The 18929-nt window shown below is 41.0% G+C and overlaps 1 protein-coding gene across 1 annotated transcript in view; it reads right to left on the bottom strand.

Moving 5' to 3' along the window:
• The window catches only part of Lrig2 (leucine rich repeats and immunoglobulin like domains 2), a 159581-nt gene that overhangs the window by 122485 nt on the left and 18167 nt on the right, over window positions 1-18929 (bottom strand). The gene's annotated exons all lie outside the window — the stretch shown is intronic.

The following is an 18929-nucleotide window of genomic DNA, read 5'->3' as shown; positions in this document are numbered from 1 at the left end:
CCCATTCTTATTCTAGGGTTGAAAAGAATAAGATATAGACTAACTAAGCAAGCTCAAACTCACCATCAGACTTCAAAATTTTGTTTTGTTTTTGTGGTACTGGGATTGAACCCAGGAGCACTTTACCACTGAGCTACATCCCCAGCCATTTTTATATTTTTCTTTGAGACATGGTCTTGTTGAGTTTCTTAAAACCTTGCTAAATTGCTGAGGCTGGCCTTGAATTTGTGATCCTCCCGCCTCAGCCTCCCAAGTCCCTTGGGATTATACTCATGTGTCACCACACCCAAAGATCTCAAAGCTCAAATCTTTGAGGGGTAAGTGTGTGGTACTGGGAATTGAACCCAGAACTTCACACATGCTAAGTAAATACTCTACCACTGAACTACACCCTCAGCCCTGAAAGGTCACATCTTTCTTTTTTAATTAATTAATTTATTTATTTATTTTGTGTGTTTGTGTCTGCATGTTGCTGATAATTGAACCCAGAGCCTCAGGCATGTCAGATAAGCAGTCTGCCACTAAACTACCTCCCCAAACACTGGAAAATAAAATCTTAAAGAATTTAATATCCTTATTAAGGATATTAAAAATATATATCAGATTTCTTAGGTAAGTAAAATGAGCAATTCTAAATTGGCTTAGGAATAAATATATAGACTTCCAAATTTATTCCTTTAAAGGTGACAATACACTCTTTGGTGTGTTTATTGAGCGGTCAGAGACAGTTTAACTCACTAGTCAAACATATAAGCTTTGGCCTGGTTGAACTCCCAGTTCTGGTTCTACAACCTGCCAAGTGTTTTAACTTTAGGCAAGTTTATCAGTGCTTAGCACAGTGCCTGGCATCTTGTGAGAGCTATTTTAAAAAGGTGGGGGGGGGGTACTGGGGATGTAGCTCAGTGGTAGAGAGCTTGCCTAGCACGTGTGAGGCACTGAGTTCAATCCTCAGCACCACATATAAATAAACAAAATAAAGGTATCGTGTCCATCTACAACTATAAAAATATATTTTTTAAAAAGGCAAAGCTAGTATTATTGAGCATCTATTCATTTAGATACTACAGTACCACTTTTCCCTAACAGTTCTATAAAGTAGATACTTTTGTTATCACCAATTCATAGATGAGAAGATTGAGGCACAGAAAGATTAGTTAACTTGTTTAAAGAATGGAAGACAGTCTATCTGACGCCAGACCAGAGTTGCAAACACAATTTTATCCTGCTAGTCTCTTGAAATAGACAGAACACTAACTGTGCCTGAACACTTTAGAAGTCAGACTAAGAGGCATACTGACCACAAGTCTATCAAGAAATTTCAGGGCCTCCACAAGGTCTTCTATGGCATAGTCTGGCTGTGGTTGTGGTGGTGACTGACTAGGGTGAATTTCTGATCATCAGCCATATAGGTTTAGAAATCCAATCTGCTGTCGGGTGCAGTGCCACACACTTACAATCCCAGCTAATTTGGGAGGCTGAGGCAGGAGGATCGTAAGTTTAAAGCCAGTCTCAGCAATTTAGCAAAATCCTGTTAAAAAAAAATTAAAAGGACTGGGGATATAGCTCACTGGTGGGGTGCCCCTGAGCTCAATACCCAGCCCTGTACACATACAAACGATCCAATCTGCTGATACATAGATTATGGATTCCTAATATATAGATTGTAGATTTATCTCTCAAAGCAGACTCAAGTTCCCAGAGGCTGATATTCAAAATTAAACTACCATTTTATTCATAAAATTATGAATAGAAATAGAAAGAAATATAGGGGCCAAGTGCCATAACACTCATGTCCTATGACCAGCACTTGGAAAGTCAGATGGTCAGAGTAGGTTGCTTGCAGAGCACAAAATCAAAAACAAGGGCATTTGTTTATTTGTAGGAAGTCTGTTTTATGTTATGAATATTTATAGGTCATGATAGAATCAGACCCATCCAACTCTGAATCAGCAATTTACTTTCCTCCAAAATGAGAGTTCAGTGCAACCTTTCATCTAAGAATCCTTGGATAAACAGCACCCGCAGTTGCTCTAAGACCCTGTTTCTTCCTGAGCTTTCAGGGCTCAGCAGCCCTGCTCCTGACTAATTATGTTCTTTCTTGAATTTATATTATTGTTTTTTTCAAGTTACAGCATAATCTTACTGGCCATGCAGCTATTCATCCTCTTTACTAAAACTTTGAATAACTATACTTTGATCCATTGTGCATTGATTTTAAGATTCAAATCTGAAAGGGCAACTTTAGTTCCAAGCTCTTGGTGGGGGGTCTTCTCACTGAGGCCCTAAAGTACTAACAGCAACAACTGGAGACAGCACCCCTCTGGTAGAAGCTGCTTTCTCGTTTCTGAAGGTTTTGCCTATTTGGCTCTCCAGCTTCAGAAATAGAGACTGTCGCCATCAGATTTTCACCCGTCTACTGAAAACTAAAGGATAACAAACACTGTTTCTGTAGCTACTGAAGAGACAGACTGCTTGGACAGAGATTTAGATGGCTCTGTAGACTCCCTAGCTGTGCCAGCTCTGGGGGAGTCAGTCCACACAGCGTGAAGCAATTTTGTTTCTTGGCTCTTTGCCATAAATCCAGGCAGTTACAGCAACAGCAGCAGTTCTTACTCCCATGCAGAGCTTCCAGAAGGCCTGGGTTCTCCGGCTGATAACAACTAGTGAAAGAGAAGCTTAGGAGTCCTACCAGTTAGAGCAGCCAAGACTTAGAGGAGGACAGTTGCTCCTAGAACCCATGGACCCAGGGTCACTACAGAGCTTAAAGTCAAAGTCAGGCTGCTCCACTGCCTGCATATGCCACACAACACCTTTCACAGCAGATCACAGGGAAGAATGGCACAGAATAACTCCTCTCCCCTTCTCTTCTCAGTACTTCCAGGGTACAGGCAATGCTGGGGGTACAGAATTTTTCCAGCACTATTGGGCCACCACACTGGGACAGCACAATGAGAATGGAAGCCCCTGCCTCTCAAGGCCCACTTTTCAGCTCCTTTTTGCAGGATGGAGAGAATCACAAGTAGACTCAAAGCTCCTGGTGTGCAGACAGAGAACACTGGATATATCTGATCAGCTACAGCCTCCCTCTGGAGAGATCTCTTGATGATGCTAGGAGAGAGGAATAGGGCTGATCAGGGCAGTCAAACTAAAACTGCTGATTCTCTTCACTGAAGGCCAACCAGGTCACTCAAGATACCAGGATTTATTATCATACCCCACCTAGGTCTAATAAGTACACTTTAAAATCAATTTTCCGCTGGTGTTCAGAGGTTAACTGAGTAGGAAGCCTTGGCTCCTTTTTGACTCCAGATTCTTGTAAGAGGTCTGAACTTTCCCCACTGTGCACTCCCATCTTGTCTTTTTTTTTTTTTTTTTTTTTAAGAAAATATTTTTATTAGTTGTTGACGGATCATTCTTTCTTTATGTATGTATTCACATATGGTGCTGGGGATGGAACGCAGAGCCTCACACCTGCTAGATAAGTGCTCTTCCACTGAGCCACAACCCCAGCCCCCATCTTGTCTTAATCAGCCCTACCTACTGAGGTAGATTCCAGATCTTTCTCCCATATCTTTGGCTTGGCATAAGTCTCTCACCCCTCTGCTGTGGAATCTAAAAGCAGGGAGATGGCCAAAATAGGCAGTCAGGGAAGAGCACAGGCATTCCTATTGCATCTGCTCAGTCTCTCAGCAGTCCTCATGTCAGGGAGTCTCCCTGGGTTACCAGCTAGGGCCAGAGAGGGTCACCTCTTCTCACTCACTGTGTGAAAACAGGATGAGACACAGTGCAAGGTCTCTCAGAGGGTGTCTGCTAAGTGCTGAAAGTCAGATATAACTGGCGTTGAATATGGGTGTTCTCCATGGCTCCATTCACCACGTAGTACCTCAGAGGCATTCCCTGGGTTGGTTTGAGCTAGTTGGATGACTATGCACCCAAGATTCCTTGACCTTTCTTTGGTTGTCACTGGCTTTCAGAGGACTGGCCCTTCGTGACTACCACAGGTAACTGCTATTGTTTTGTTGTTCCTAACACTTAGCTAGCATACCTAGTGTTCTTCAACAAAAACAGGCAAAAATGACAGGCTATCACTTTAGCAAGCCTTGGTTGATTCAATGAATAGCTGATTAAAAAATATTTGTTGAACATTGGTATGGCACAATGTACTACTTGGTGACGTGAAGAGTAATAAGAAATAAGAAAATAGAAGATGGGTGTGGTGGCACACATTTGTAATTCCAGAGACTCTGGAGGATGGGGCAGAAGGATCATAAGTTTGAGGCCAGGCTCAGCAATTAAGGGAGACCCTGTCTCAAAATAAAAAATAAGCCAGGTATGGCAGTGCATGCCTGTAATCCTAGCAACTTGGGAGGCTAAAGCAGGATGACAGCAAGTTAAAGGCCAACCTCAGCAAATTAGCAAGGCCCTGAGCAACTTAGCAAGATCCTGTCTCCAAATAAAGAGGGCTGGGGATGCAGCTCAGTGGTAGAGCTCCCCAGGTTCAATTCCCAGTATTCAAAAATTAAAAAAAAAAAAAAAAAAAGTAAATCGAAATTAAAAAAAAGAAAACAGAGTTGGGTGTGGTGGCTCAAGCCAGCAATTCTAGCTATTTGGGAGGATGGCAGGAGGATTGCAAATTTAAGACCAGCCTGGGCAATTTAGTGAGACTTTGTCTCAAGATAAAATTATAAAAAAAGGCTAGTGGTAGAGTACTTGCTTAGCATATGTAAGCCCCTATAACAGATCCCATGTACCACAAAGAAAAAGGATTCTCTCCCTCATAAATAAACAAATAAACACACACACCCCTTTTGTCCTTCTGAGGATCAAACCCAGGGTCTCATGTGCATGTTAGGTGAGTGCTGTATGTCCAGCCCCTGGGAAGCTACATCCTAAAAGAAACATAAGTGTATACCCAAATCACTGTAACATAAAATGAGGATAGAGAAAGGACAGGTTACTGTTGTAGTTACTGCATCTAGTTAAGTTGAAGGAGAGCATTTTCATTTAGCAGGCCATCAGGCAGATGCTTCTTGATCTCCTGGGGTAGCCAGATTCTGTTTTTGCATGAAGCCAACACCAAGGTTAATAAAGGCTATTGTAACATATTAAACACCGCAAAGTAAATACTTAGTAATGCCCTATGTGCTTGTATCAGGAGCTCAGTGTGTAATCCCTTTCTTTTAAATTAGTAAAATGGGTTGGCTGCCAATCACTTCCCTTAAGCAAAAAAAAAAAAAAAAAAAAAAAAAGCAGAAGTTGCATTTCTCTTCCCTGTTCCTCAGGGCAACTAGTACAAGAACAAACAGGGTTCAGTACCAGGAATAAAGTTGACTCATACGCTTAGGCTTTCTCTCCTTTTAGAACACATTGATTGAAGACTTGGAATGGGATGACATTCATTCTCATAGGGAAACACATGAAGTGGCCAAAGGAGAGTGGTACGAAGACTACAGGGAATATGAGGTGAAGAAAGAGGAAGAAGTGGCCACTGCACTGGTTTTTTGTTTTGGTTTTGGGGTGTGTGGTTGTTTTTTTTTTTTTTTTTTGTACTGGGGATTGAACTCAGGGGCACTGAACCACTGAACCACATCCCCAGCCTTTTTTTTTTTTCTTTTTGTGGTGCTGGGGATTGAACCCAGGACCTTATGCGTGTGAGGCAAGCACTCTACCAACTAAGCTATACTCCCAGCCCTTTTTATTTTTTATTTAGAGACAGGGTCTCACTGAATTGCTTAGGCCTCCTTAAGTTGCTGAGGCTGGCTTTGAACTCACATTCCTCATGCCGCTGGGATTATAGGCGTGTATCACCACACCCAGCCTACTGCACTGGTTTTTGTTTTGTTTTGGTACTGGGGATTGAACCCAGGATGCTCAACCACTGAGCAACATCCCCCAGCCCTTTTTATTTTTTATTTTGAGACAGGGTCTCACTAAGTTGCTTAGGGCCTCACTAAGTTACTGAGGCTGACTGCAATCTTTCCATCCTCTTGCCTCAGACTCCTGAGTTACTGAGACTGATTACAGGTGTGCACCACCATGCCCTGCTACTTCAGGTTTTGACAAAGTCTCTTCATCTCAGAAGAAAGACTCTTCTGGGAGGATCATATTTCAAATGGAAAGCTGAGGATGAATAGAAATCATACATATTCCAAACTTCCTAGGAAAAGGCAGTAAGTTGTAATAACAAGAATAGTACCAGTACATAGTTCACAGGTCTAGAAAACTTATAAACAAATTCTACAGAGGGCCAGGCATGGTGGCACATGCCTGTAATTGCATCAGCTCAGGAGGCTGAGGCAGGAGGATCTCAAGTTCAAAGCTACCTTCAGCAATTTAGCAAGTTCCTGTCTGAAAAATAAAAAATAAAAAGGGCTAGGGATGTGGCTCAGTGGTTAAGCTCCCCCTAGATTCAATCCTTGGCACCTCACCTGTGCCCCCAAAATATTCAATAAAGTATAAATTCTAAGAATTAGCTGTAAAGAGTGGAGGTGGACCTTTCCCAAGGTAGGAGTCTCAGTGGTGCCACTGAGTAACCTCGGGCCAAGAGATGAGAACTAAAACCCAGGAGAAGTAGTCCAAGGTACATGAAAGATTTGTAAGGGGTAGAGACATATATTTTCCATACATTCACTTTAAAAATGGTGACATGAGCCAGTGTGGTAGTGCACTCCTGTAATCCCTGCGGCTCAGGGGGCTGAGGCAGGAGGATCACAAGTTCAAACCCAGCCTCAGCAACTGAGCAAGGCCCTCAACAATTTTGCAAGACTCTGTCTCTAAATAAAAAATAAAACTGGGCTGGGGATATGCTTAGTAGCTAAGAGCCCCTGGGTTCAATTCCCCAGTGCAAAATAATAATAATAATAATAACAACAACAACAACATGTGAACAAAAAGGGGGAAAACTAAAATAGGCTCTTGGCTTCCTACGTAGGAGTAACATTGATATCTCCCTCCACTGAGTTCTTACACATTTTTTCCCCTGAATTATGTCTTTGTTATCTCTTCTACTATTCATAATTGTCACTGAAGCCTGTACTTGCTATTTAAATATTCATGTGTTTGTTATATAAACTATATCAACTCAAGGGCAACTGTCATGTTTCATACCTTTGTTGGCAACTATCTCAGTGCCTGCTCTCATTAAGTCATTAAAAAATGTTGTTTGATTTGAAATTATAGGAGATTTGGGCTTCAAGGGTCAACAGCTGCAAGGTCTGGCAATCCATAGGTCTGGCCAAGAATTTCCACGAGGCAAAGCAACATTTGGCAATGACAAGGGCATTCCAGTGAAGTGAAGAGGAGTGTCAGATTTTGCAATAGTTCTGCAAATAAAATAGATTTTCTGGAGTGGCTGGGTTCTTTGAAAAACATGTGCTGAATATCTGGGTTCTCACCTTTACGGACATCAGAGAAGATATTATCTCCACCAGATTTAAATAGGAAGAGGTAACATTAATAAAATTTCTGAGCATACATGGCATTATGCTAGGTATTGGGCATGCAGAATATTTCAAAAAGTAAGACACCATTACATCACTACTGCCCTTAAGCTTAAAATCTCAATGGGGAGTCAATATGCCTGTACAAAAAATAATCAGAGGATGATGTTAATTTTATATTGAATTACAAATTAAACACGACAGCATTGCTTTCCTAAAGAAGAAAGCCTTGAGAGCAGTCTTGGGAGTCCCCAAATTTCTGTGGAGCTTTGCTCCTCAATCTTTTAGACATTTGAAACATAATAAAGTTCATTGTTTTAACCCCTCACTCCATCCGACCTTGCCTATTAATAATTCAAGATAGCATTTCATTTGCCCAGTATAACAGTGTGCTTCATATCTCTCTAGTCTCTAAATAGTCTCTTGGATCTGTAATCCTAACTTCCATATTAAGATTCACTTCAGGGGCTGGGCTGTAGCTCAGTGGTATAGCAATTGCCTAGCACGTGTGAGGCACTGGGTTCGATCCTCAGCACTGAATAAAAATAAATAAATAAAATAAAATAAAGATGTTGTGCCCATCTACAGCTAAAAATAATTAAAAGAAAAAAAAAAAGATTCACTTCATTTCATGAACTTTAATTCTTCCTACTAGAAGAACATGCAGAGGCTAAGTCCTTTTCCGAGCATCAGTCTCAAAGGTAATCTGGCTTTGGTGTGTGGGGGCGGGGGCGAGGTTTCTGCCTTATACGTAATTAACTAGTACTAGAGTTCTTGCCAGTAATTCTCTCATTAATAAAGTTACAGCCCTCAAAACTATCTATTACTAGTATCTCTGGTTTCTACGACCAGATTTTTGAATGTCAATTTTCAGTACATCTGAGTCTGTACAAATTGTCTAATGCCTGTTTAAATCAATACCCTGAATTTTGTATTCATTTTGGACTTCTAACTTCCAGAACCAGGGCAGAAAGTAAAACTTTTTGCCATGGTCCTAGAGGCAAGTTCTGGAATGAGTCACAGGGAAAGCAGTATGGTGGTAGCCTAAGGGTCTCTTATCAAATTAGTCTGGCTACTTGGCAAGCTCTGGGGTGAACTCATAAATCATCAACTTTTGTTGATGATACAAATGGTAGTCATAGGTGATTTATGCTTCAAGGTGTAAAGCAATGAAAGGGGTATTTCAGGAAGAAGGAGGAGGAGGAGAAGGCGGAGAAAGAAATCAAGGAGAAGAACATCTTGGAATAGATCAGGTAGCAAGGTAACCATAAAGGCATTATACACCTTAGCATGTCCATCAGATCAAAAGAGATACAGCATGCCAAGTACCCAGCACAGCTCCTGGCACTCAACCACTAGTTCTCTTCCGCTTGCATAGAGATTTTACAGTTTACAAAGTCCTTTTGCATACATTAAGGCTTCCCTTGATCAAAAACCTTCTGAATCAATTATTTCCCCCCAGTAGTGACTTGACCCCTCCAAAGTAGCACATAAGAAATATTGCAAGGCTGAGAGTCATACTAACATCTTCAGATACCCCTTTACCCCAGATCCTTCTATAGTCTTGTCCTAGATTTAAGATTATGAAGGCCTGTATTAGAGTGCCAACAGTTGAACAGAAATATAAGAATGATCTGTGAGCTTCTGGGTAGCTGAAATTCTTGGGGCCTTATTATTACATCCTTATTTGTAAAAGAAAAGTACTACATTTTTTTCTATTCCAAGACACATATATTGTTATATGTAAAATTTCTCTCTCTTTTTTTTTCTCATAGTGTTGGGGATTGAACCCAGACTGCTAGGCAAGCATTCCACCACCGGGTTACATCCCCAGCCCAATATCTCTTAAATTTGAGATATAATTTACAACAGATGGTGTTTTACAGGTCTGTCCGGTGATGTAGTCTAGTTGTTTGTTCATGCACAAACATGGTTGCTATTCCTGGTGAAACAAACAGATAACTTAAATCCGTGGACATTTAAGTTTGTTGACTTAACAGTTGTGTAAGGACTGTGAATTCTATTGTTGTCTGAAAACCTTCCATTGACACCTTCTAAGATCAAGAAAGCACCAGCATCAAAACTTGAAGAATGGAAGCAGAGCACTTCCTTAATAGACACAGGCCCCAGGTTTGATCCCCAGTACCACAAAAAACAAGCAAGCAAACAAATACAGCTTGATGAATGGATACCAGAGATTTGTAAGAAAACCTCAGAAAAAAAATAGTAGAGACCTCCTTGAGGAATGTGGCATAAAACAGTGGGTTTCTTTATTTTTTGTTTAATTTTGAGACAGGGTCTCGCTTAGTTGCTTAGGGCCTTGCTAAGTTGCTGAGGCTGGTTTTGAACTTCTGATCCTTCTGTCTCAGCCTCTTGAGCCTCTGGGATTACAAGTGTCTGTTATCCTGCCCAGCTGCTTTACCATTGAGATGCATTCCCAGCCCTTTTGTTTATTATTTATTTTTGATGGGCTTTGTTGTTACATATTTATAGGTGCACACAAAATAACAATATAAGTTGGCCAATATCACTTCAGAGCTCAGCCCTTTTCAATTTTTATTTTGAGAAAGTGTCTCTCTAAGTTGCAAAGGATGGCCTCAAAATTGTGATCCTTCTGCCTTAGTCTCTTGAGTTGCTAGGATTACAGGCCTGCACCTCCTCCGATCTTCTTTTTTAATATTTATTTTTTAGTTTTTCAGCGGACACAACATCTTTATTTGTATGTGGTGCTGAGGATCGAACCCTGGCCGCACGCATGCCAGGCGAGCGCGCTACCGTTTGAACCACATCCCCAGCCCCCTCATCAGAACTCTTGATAGCACTGGTAGGACTGTGTGAAAACTACCGACATCAATGAGTCAGTCAAAGTGATTCAGACCAGGTAAAGTGGTGCACACCTGTCATCCCAACTACTTGGGAGACTGAGGCAGGAGAATTGTGAGCCTTGACAAGTTAGCAAAATCCTATCTCAATAAAAAAAAAAAAAAAAAGCCAGGCACCATGGTGCATGCTATAATCCCATTGGCTGGGGAGGTGAGGCAGGAGGATCATGAGTTTAAGGTCAGCCTTAGCAATTTAGTGAGGCACTAAGCAACTCATTTAAAGACTTGTCTCAAAATTTAAAAAAATAAAAAATAAAAAAGGGCCGGGGATGTGGCTCAATGGTAGAATGCCCCTGGGTTCAATCCCCAGTAACTAACACACACACACACACACACACACACACTCAAATACAAAGTAATTCAGGTCAGATATAGTGGCACATGCCTATAGTTCTAGCTACTTGGGAAGTTGAGACAAGAGGATTGCCAAGTTCAAGTTCAGATTGGGGAATTTGGGGAGACCGCCTCAAAAACCAAAACAAAACAGAAAAAGGGATTCAGAAGACAAACTTTGAATATAAAGACATTTAGAGCTAACTAAACTGAGTTATTTCCTTTATATTTACCTTTTATTAATGCACAAGTGTGATATATGAAAAAAGTCAAAGTCTGTAAGTCTATAGAAAAGAAACTCAGTGATAGAGTGAGTGCTTAGCATTCATGAGGCCCTAGGTTTGATCCCAGCAACACACACACAAACACAAATTAAAAAGACAATATGTATAAATAAATCTTAATAAGCTCTTTCAATAAGGACTGAGTGATAAAAAACAACAACAACACTGTGTCATAGATTAACTTGCAGCATTTTAATTTTTTTAATTTGTTCTAATTAGTTATACATGACAGTAGAATGCATCTGACACCTCATACATAAATAGAGTATAACTTCTCATTCCTCTGGTTGTACATGATGTAGAATTACAAGGTCATGTAATCATATATGCACATAGGGTCATAATGGCTGAATCATTTTACTGTCCTTTCTATCCCCATGCCACATCCTCTCCCTTCACTCCCCTGTGTCTAGTTACAGCATTTTTAAAAATTTGTATGGCCTTATAAGCAGTTATGTCTTAGATTCAATGAGAATAGTCATATTATATGTGCATGAATGCTTTACAGTTTAAATAGTTAGCTCATTTTGATCATCAAAATAACCTTGTGATATTCATACCAAATTATATCCCCAATTTTACCTGTGAAAAAAGTAAGGCAGATTAGTTACTCAAATACCATAGAGTCAGGATTCAGTCCTCTAGAATAAACCTAAAATCCTTTTTTCCTCTAAAATGTCAAGGTTTGCATCAATCTTAGAACTAGTGCTTTTTTTCTTTTTCTTTTTTTTTTTTTTTTTTTAAGAGAGGAGCATATCTAGTGAGATTGACTATAACTGTTCAGAATGAACATGGAACATGCCACCCTCTTGGCAAGAAAAGTGAATTTTCAGGATTTTAACAATAACAAATTACTATTACAAACAGCCTACTACTGTGCCTAGTAATAAAAGGTATTAAGTAAATAAGAGGAGTTATGTTATTAAGAGTAATTAATGTTGGCTACCCCAGCAGCTGAACCCTGAATTCTCAGTGGCTTAAATAACAAAACTGCATATTGCACATGTCATGTATCTAGCAGGTTGGCAAGCAGCTAAGCTGCATGTTGCTATGCTCCTTACCTTCACTCCTGTTATGGTTTGAATGCCTGTGATCCCTCTGAATTTATGTTGGAACTTCATCAATGTAACAGTATTAAGAAGATAGGCCTTTAGAAGGTGATGAAGTCATGTACCCTTGTGAATGGAATTGATACCTTATAAAAGACACTTCACACAGTGTATCTATCTCCTTTTTGCCCTTCTATCCCCTCTGCCATGTGAGGACAAGGAGCCATCTTGGAAGCAGAGACCCAGCCCTCACCAGACACCATGCCTATGTCACCTTATTTCTATACTTCTCAGCCTCCAGGGCGGTAAATAGATTCCTTCCTTCCTTCCTTCCTTCCTTCCTTCCTTCCTTCCTTCCTTCCTTCCTTCCTTCCTTCCTTCCTTCCTTCCTTCCTTCCTTCCTTCCTTCCTTCCTTCCTTCCTTCCTTCCCTTCCTCCCTCCCTCCCTCCCTCCTTCCTTCCTTCCTTCCTCACTTAACCAATGAGCCATATCTCCAGCCCATGTTTTAATATTTTATTTAGAGACAGGGTCTCCCTAAGTTCCTTAGAGCCTCACTAAGTTGTTGCTGAGGCTGGCTTTGAACTTGTAATCCCCCTGCCTCTGTCTCCCCAGCATGTGCCACTGTGCCTGGCAACATATAGATTTCTCTGTGTTTTGGGGGGGTACTAAAAGTACTGGGATTGAACCCTGGGGCATTTAACCACTGAACCACATCCCTAGCCCTCCCCTCTCCCTTTTATACTTCATTTAGAGACAGGGGCTCCCTACATTACTTAGTGCCTTACTAAGTTGCTTAGGCTGACTTTGGACTTAGGATCCTCCTGTCTCAGCCTTCCAAGCCACCATGATTACAGGCATGTGCCACCATGCCTAGCTGACAAACAGATTTCACTATTTCTTAATGACTCAGTCTTAACTTTTCTTTCTTTTTTTTAATATCAGCACAAACAGACTAATACAGAAATTGATATCAAGAGTAGCATGTCAGGCTGGGGATGTAGCTCAGTTGGTAGAGTGCTTACCTCAAATGCACCCTGGGTTCAATCCCCGGCAACACACACACACATAAGAGTGGCATGTTGCCAGGCATGGTGGTGCACACCTGTAATCCCAGTGTCTCCGGAGGCTGAGGCAGGAGGTTCACAAATTCAAAGCCAGCCTCAGCAACTTAGCGAGGCCCTAAGCAACTCAACGAGACCCTATCTCTAAGTAAAATACAAAAATAAAACAAAAGGCTGGGGATGTGGCTCAGTAGTTGTGGGCCCCCCAATTCAATCCCCAGTACCAAAAAAAAAAAAAATGGTATGTGGCAGAACCAGGTGGTGATGCACCCGGTAATCCCAGCAACTCAGGAGGCTGAAACAGGAGGATCACAAGTTGGAGGCTAGCCTAGGCAATTTAGTGAGAACCTGTCTAAAATAAAAATAAAAGAGGATAAGATATAGCTCAGTAGTAGAGTGCCCCTGGATCCAATCCCCAGTAACGTCTCTGAACACACAAAAGAAAAAAAAAAAAAGTGGTTTGTTTGCTAACAAATACCAAAAATGTAGAAGCAGCTTTGAAATTGGGCAATGGGTGGAAACTGGAAGAGTTTGGAGGTACATGCTATAAAAAACCTAGGTCATCATGAACACAGCATTAAGGACAATTCAGGTGGGGCGCAGATGATGAGAGCTGTAGAGAGAGCCCAGATCTCCTTAGAGATTACTTAAGTGATTGGGATGAGAACATTAGTAGAAATACAGACAATAAAAACCATTTTGATGAGGTCATAGGTGAAAAACAAAGTCCTTGAAACTGGAAGAAAGGCCATTATTGTTATAAAATGACAATGAACGGTCTGGGGTTGTGGCTCAGCAGTAGAGCACTTGCCTCACACTGTGAGGCACTGGGTTTGATTCTCAGCACCACATAAAAATAAATAAAAACAAAATAAAGGAATTGTGTCCATCTAAAACTAAAAAAAAAAAAAAGACAATGAACTTAGCTGAATGCTTTGTGGAAGCAGAACTTGTAAGCAATGAAACTAGGATATTTGATGAAAAACATCTTTTTTTTTTTTTTTTGGTACTAGTGATCGAAACCTTTCTTATTTTTTGAGATGGGATCTCATTAAGTTGCTTAAGACCTTGCTAAATTGCTGAGGCTTGCCTCCAACTTGTGATCCTCCTGCCTCAACCTCCTGAGTCGCTGGAATTATGGGCTTCTGCCACGATGCCCAGATAATGGAAGAAATATCTAAGGAAAGGACTGAGGAGACTGCATGGCTTCTTTTGACTGCTTATAGTGAGATAGGGATTTGGGGATACAGAAAAGGGAAGGAAAGATAAGCTGACCCACTGAAATGCAGGAAACGCCCATGAACCTTTGGAACTCCTAAGCAACCCAGACCACTCCTTCGGCCTGCACCCTTGACCCCATGCTCTTACCTGCAAAACATGAGGGTAATACGCAAGCAGAGGAAAAACTGACATGAAATTGTGAAACTCTGCCCTGATTTTACTTCTAGTCCAGCCCCTAAACTGTCCTCTACAAATCTTACCCTATCCACCAAATACACCCATAACAAGGGGTTGTTCTCTATCTCTCTGGAGATAGCCCACATTCCTTGTTTTACCCCCAAAGCTACTCATTCTTGAGATAGCCCACATTCTCCCTTGGATGTATCTCTCCTAAATAAACCTTTGTGTCTCTGACTGGTTACATGCTAAAATTCTTTTTTGTCACATATGCCAAACACCCAGTTTTCCTCAGTTGAGGTCTCTGGGAAATCCTTGGACCTCCTGTGACAATAGTAAAATGTGAGAAGATAAAAAATTAAAGATGAAATTTATGATTAAAAGAGAAGCCGAATTTAAAGATCTGGAAAATTCTTAGCTTGGTGGAATTGTAAAAGCCTGCTTAAGACAGAATACCAAGGGTTTGGTCCCAAAAACCATTTGATAAGGAGATTAGTACGGCTAGAATGAGGCCAAATGCTATTCATCAGGACAAAAGAAGAATGACTCTGAGGCATTTCAGAGATTTCTGAGGCTGCCAGTGGCATCACAGGCAGAGTTCTAGGGCCTTGAGGGCAGAATGTGTTCAAAGGAGAGGCCTGTAGGCCAAAGGGGGCCTAGAGGCTCCGCCCCCTGCATTCCACTATAGCACTCCTTGACCATTCGAGGTTCTAGCTGGCCCAGGTATGCTTCATGCTGCCCTTTAGAAAATTGAGTGATAAACTTTGGCAGTGTCCTTGTTGGGCCAACTCTGTATGTATGCAGGGTATAAGAGCTGCAGAGGTTGCTGCTTCCACCTAGACATCAAAGGCTGTCAGAGAGCCTTGAGGCTTAGGCAGAGAACTGAGTCAAGGCATGGCAGCCACAGAGAGCCCCCACCAGGGCAATGCCCAGCAGAGCAGTAGGGTCAGGGCCACTGCTGAGAGCCCCTATAAAACAATGTCTAGAGGAGTCACAGGAGACTCAAAAACTGAGACTCAAAAACTATAGAACCATATGACGCAGCACCAGCCGAGAGAGGCACAGCCATCCAACTCTTACTACTAGGATTTGCAGCATGGGCTGAACCCAGAGAAGTAGTGGAGGTTTGGCTGCCTAAGGCCTTAGGAGCCCAATCTCTGCTCCAGTGTGTCCAGAAAATGGGACACAGAGTCAAAGAAGGTTGTTATGCAGCCTCAAGATTTAATGTTGTTTAATGTGGGTTTTGGACTTCCTTGGGACCTGTTACCCCTTCTTCTTGACTGTTACTATTTTGGGGAATGGGAATGTCTATCTTATGCCTATCTTTTGGAAGCACATAACTTGCTTGACTTCATGCTCACAGCTGGAGAAGAATCTGCCTTAGGATTAATCATACCTTGAGTCTCATGTGATTTAGAAGATATTTGGATGAGACTTTGAACTCAGACCTTAAGTTAAGACTTTTGGGATTACTAGGATGGAATGAATATTTCATATGTGAGAAGGACATCAATTTTGGAGGATGAGGTATGGAATGCTATGGTTTGAATGTTTGTGCCTCCTCCAAAATTCATGTTGAAACTTAATTCCCACTGCAACAGTATTCCGAGGTGGAGCCTTAAGAGGTGATTAGGCCATGATTCACTAATCATGAATGTATCTGTGCCTTATAAAAGGGCTTGAGAGGGCAAGTTTGTACCTTTGGTCCCTTCTTGTCTCCTCCAGAAGATGCAGCAATAAGGTGCTGTCTTGGAAGCAGAGAGCTGCCCTTACTAGATACCAAAACTTTTGCACCTTGATCATGGACTTCTCAATTTCCAGAACTGTGAGAAATAAATTTATATTATTTGGAAATTACCCAGATATTTTGTTTTAGCAGCACAAATGAATTAAAAAACTCAGTAACCACGATGACTCAGACTATACCTTGAAACTGAACCAAACAGAACATGTAATCTCAGAGGTTGTTGACAGGGAAAAAGGTTAGAGGGAGCACAATAATTTATACTTCCTCAGCTTGAAAAATGATATATGTTACTTCCTTCACAGGTCATTAGCCAGCTGTAATCACACTAACTGCAAGAAAGGCTGGGTAAAGCAAGGAACAGTGGAATATTTGGTGAGTACTGTCTATGGTATAGTAGTCCTTGAATTATCTCCTTGAGGGCAAAAATCTGTGTTACTTATTGCTATTTCCATAAATCTAGAAAAAGTGCCTGATGTGGTGCTTGCCAATAATTGTTGAATCAAAAATCAATGAATAGAGGCTGGAATTGTGGCTCAGTGGTAGAGCACTTATCTAGCAAGTGTGAGGCAGCACCACATAAAAAACATACATAAATAGGGCTGGGGTTGTGGCTCAGTGGTAGAGTGCTCGCCTAGTACAAGTGACGCACTGGGTTTGATCCTCAGCACCACATAAAAATAAATAAAGATATTGTGTCCACCTACAACTAAAAAATGAATATTAAAAAATATACATAAATAAAAGGTATTGTACCCATCAATAGCTAAAAAAAAAATCAATGAATGACATATAAAGTTGGTTTTCTAGAAGTATTCTGAATAGTTTCTAGATAGAATTAAATACTCAAGTTCGGTTAATGTTTCAACTAGAGTTAACAAAAAGAAAGTGTTTTGTTAAGAATTTATTTGAGGGGCTGGGGTTGTGGCTCATTGGCAGAGTACTTGCATCAAATGTGTGAAGCACTGGTTTTGATTCTCAGCACCAAATATAAATAAAAAAAAGTTGTATCAGCAACTAAAGATTAAAAAAAAAAAAGAATTTATTTGAAGCTGGGTGTGGTGGTAAATGCCTGTAATCCTAGCAATTTGGGAGGCTGAGGCAGGAGGATTATAAATTCTAGGCCAACTTCAGCAACTTATTTGAAGTTGTTGAATTCATTCTCAAATGTAGTTACAGATTACATGAAATCTTTTTTATGGGAGGCTAGTGGCTTTTATTTTTTATTTATTTTTAAATTTTGTAATATTTATTTTTTAGTTCTCAGCAGACATAACATCTTTGTTTGTATGTGGTGCTGAGGATCGAACCCGGGCCACACGCATGCCAGGCAAGCGCGCTACTGCTTGAGCCACATCTCCAGCCCGGCTAGTGGCTTTTAAATTTTACTTTATTCTTTCTTTCTTTTTCTTTTCTTTTCTTTTTTTTTTTTTTTTTTTTTTGAGATAGGATCTAAGTCACTGAGGTTGGCTTTGAACTTGTGATTCTCCTGCCTCAGTCTCCCAAGTAGTTGGGATTACAGGCACACACCACTACACCTAGCCCTTGGTTTTTAATAGGGAATGTAGGCATGAACAATATTGTAATAATTCATATGGCATTGGTTACACAGAAGTAAGTACCAAGTGATATGGAATGACAAACTGTGGGACTATCCTGGTTTGAGCAATAGGAAAGTAGGATCGAAAAGATCTCTCCCTGATAGACCCAACCTGATCTTTTCTTAAAATTGGGAGCCATCTCGCCACAAAGTCATGAAAAGATAATTTCAGCTTTACTATAAATTACTGCAAATTCTGAACCTGCTTGGAATGCCTGCCCATGCCTTGAACTCACCCATGCCTGGCTCTCTGACCAGATAGCAGCCCTCTCTGAAACTTTAGTGAGGCCTCACAAATCTTGGCCTTCCCTGGCCAGATAACGACCCTCTCTGAGGTTCTAATGACCTTCATAAATTCTGATGTCGGGGCCAGCAAAAAGTCAGAGTTCTGTTATCTGTAACCCCCTTTTGTGTAACTTTCTGGGCTATAAAGCTGGGCTGCAGGAAAGCTGCGGGGGCTGTCTTGTTCCCGTGGTTTTGGGTGGGAGAGGCAGCCCGGCCGGTCAAAATAATAAGCTTGCTTTAATTTGATTTTAATTGGAGTCAGTGGTCTTTTCTTGCATCCTGGTCTAACACCCAAATTTAATGTTTCAATTTAAACCAAAAGAATAAGGAGGATTTGGCAATGGAAAAGTGAAGAGAAAAGAATTCCACAATGAGGGACTAACACGTTCTCGTAGTTGGAGGATGAATACCCGCAGGATTACATGCCTAGTTATATAGCAGGAGAAGTTGTAGAAAAAAACAACTTGTTCAAGGGACACTGTTTAACAAACAACTTAATTAGGACCATAGGTCATATTCTTAACCTTTCAGGACAGAGCACACAATTTTCTCTTAAGGTAGACTTTCCTGACTCAAATAGTAGCTGAGCCAGTTATTTCTGTAGCCCATCAGGAATACCAACCAACCATGAGCTAGACTGATGTAAGAGATACCAATTTACAGCCTGTTTCAGAGCAAGCAGGATGAGAACTAAAGAGCCCTAAATGGCTCTCATGCAGGAAGAGGGTGGGGCATAGTGGTAGAGGGGGAAGATTCTTTGGTGAAAGCCAAGCGCTAAAAGCAGCTGCCTGTGACATTTCCGTCAGCAGCCTTTCCTCCCTCCCTCATTGTGTATGAGACACACATCAGATGT

The sequence above is a fragment of the Marmota flaviventris genome, chromosome 10 (assembly GCF_047511675.1).
Source record: "Marmota flaviventris isolate mMarFla1 chromosome 10, mMarFla1.hap1, whole genome shotgun sequence".
NCBI classification, from domain to species: domain Eukaryota; kingdom Metazoa; phylum Chordata; class Mammalia; order Rodentia; family Sciuridae; genus Marmota; species Marmota flaviventris.
Note: the sequence above shows the minus strand (reverse complement) of the source record. Positions and strands in the feature narration are given on the sequence as shown.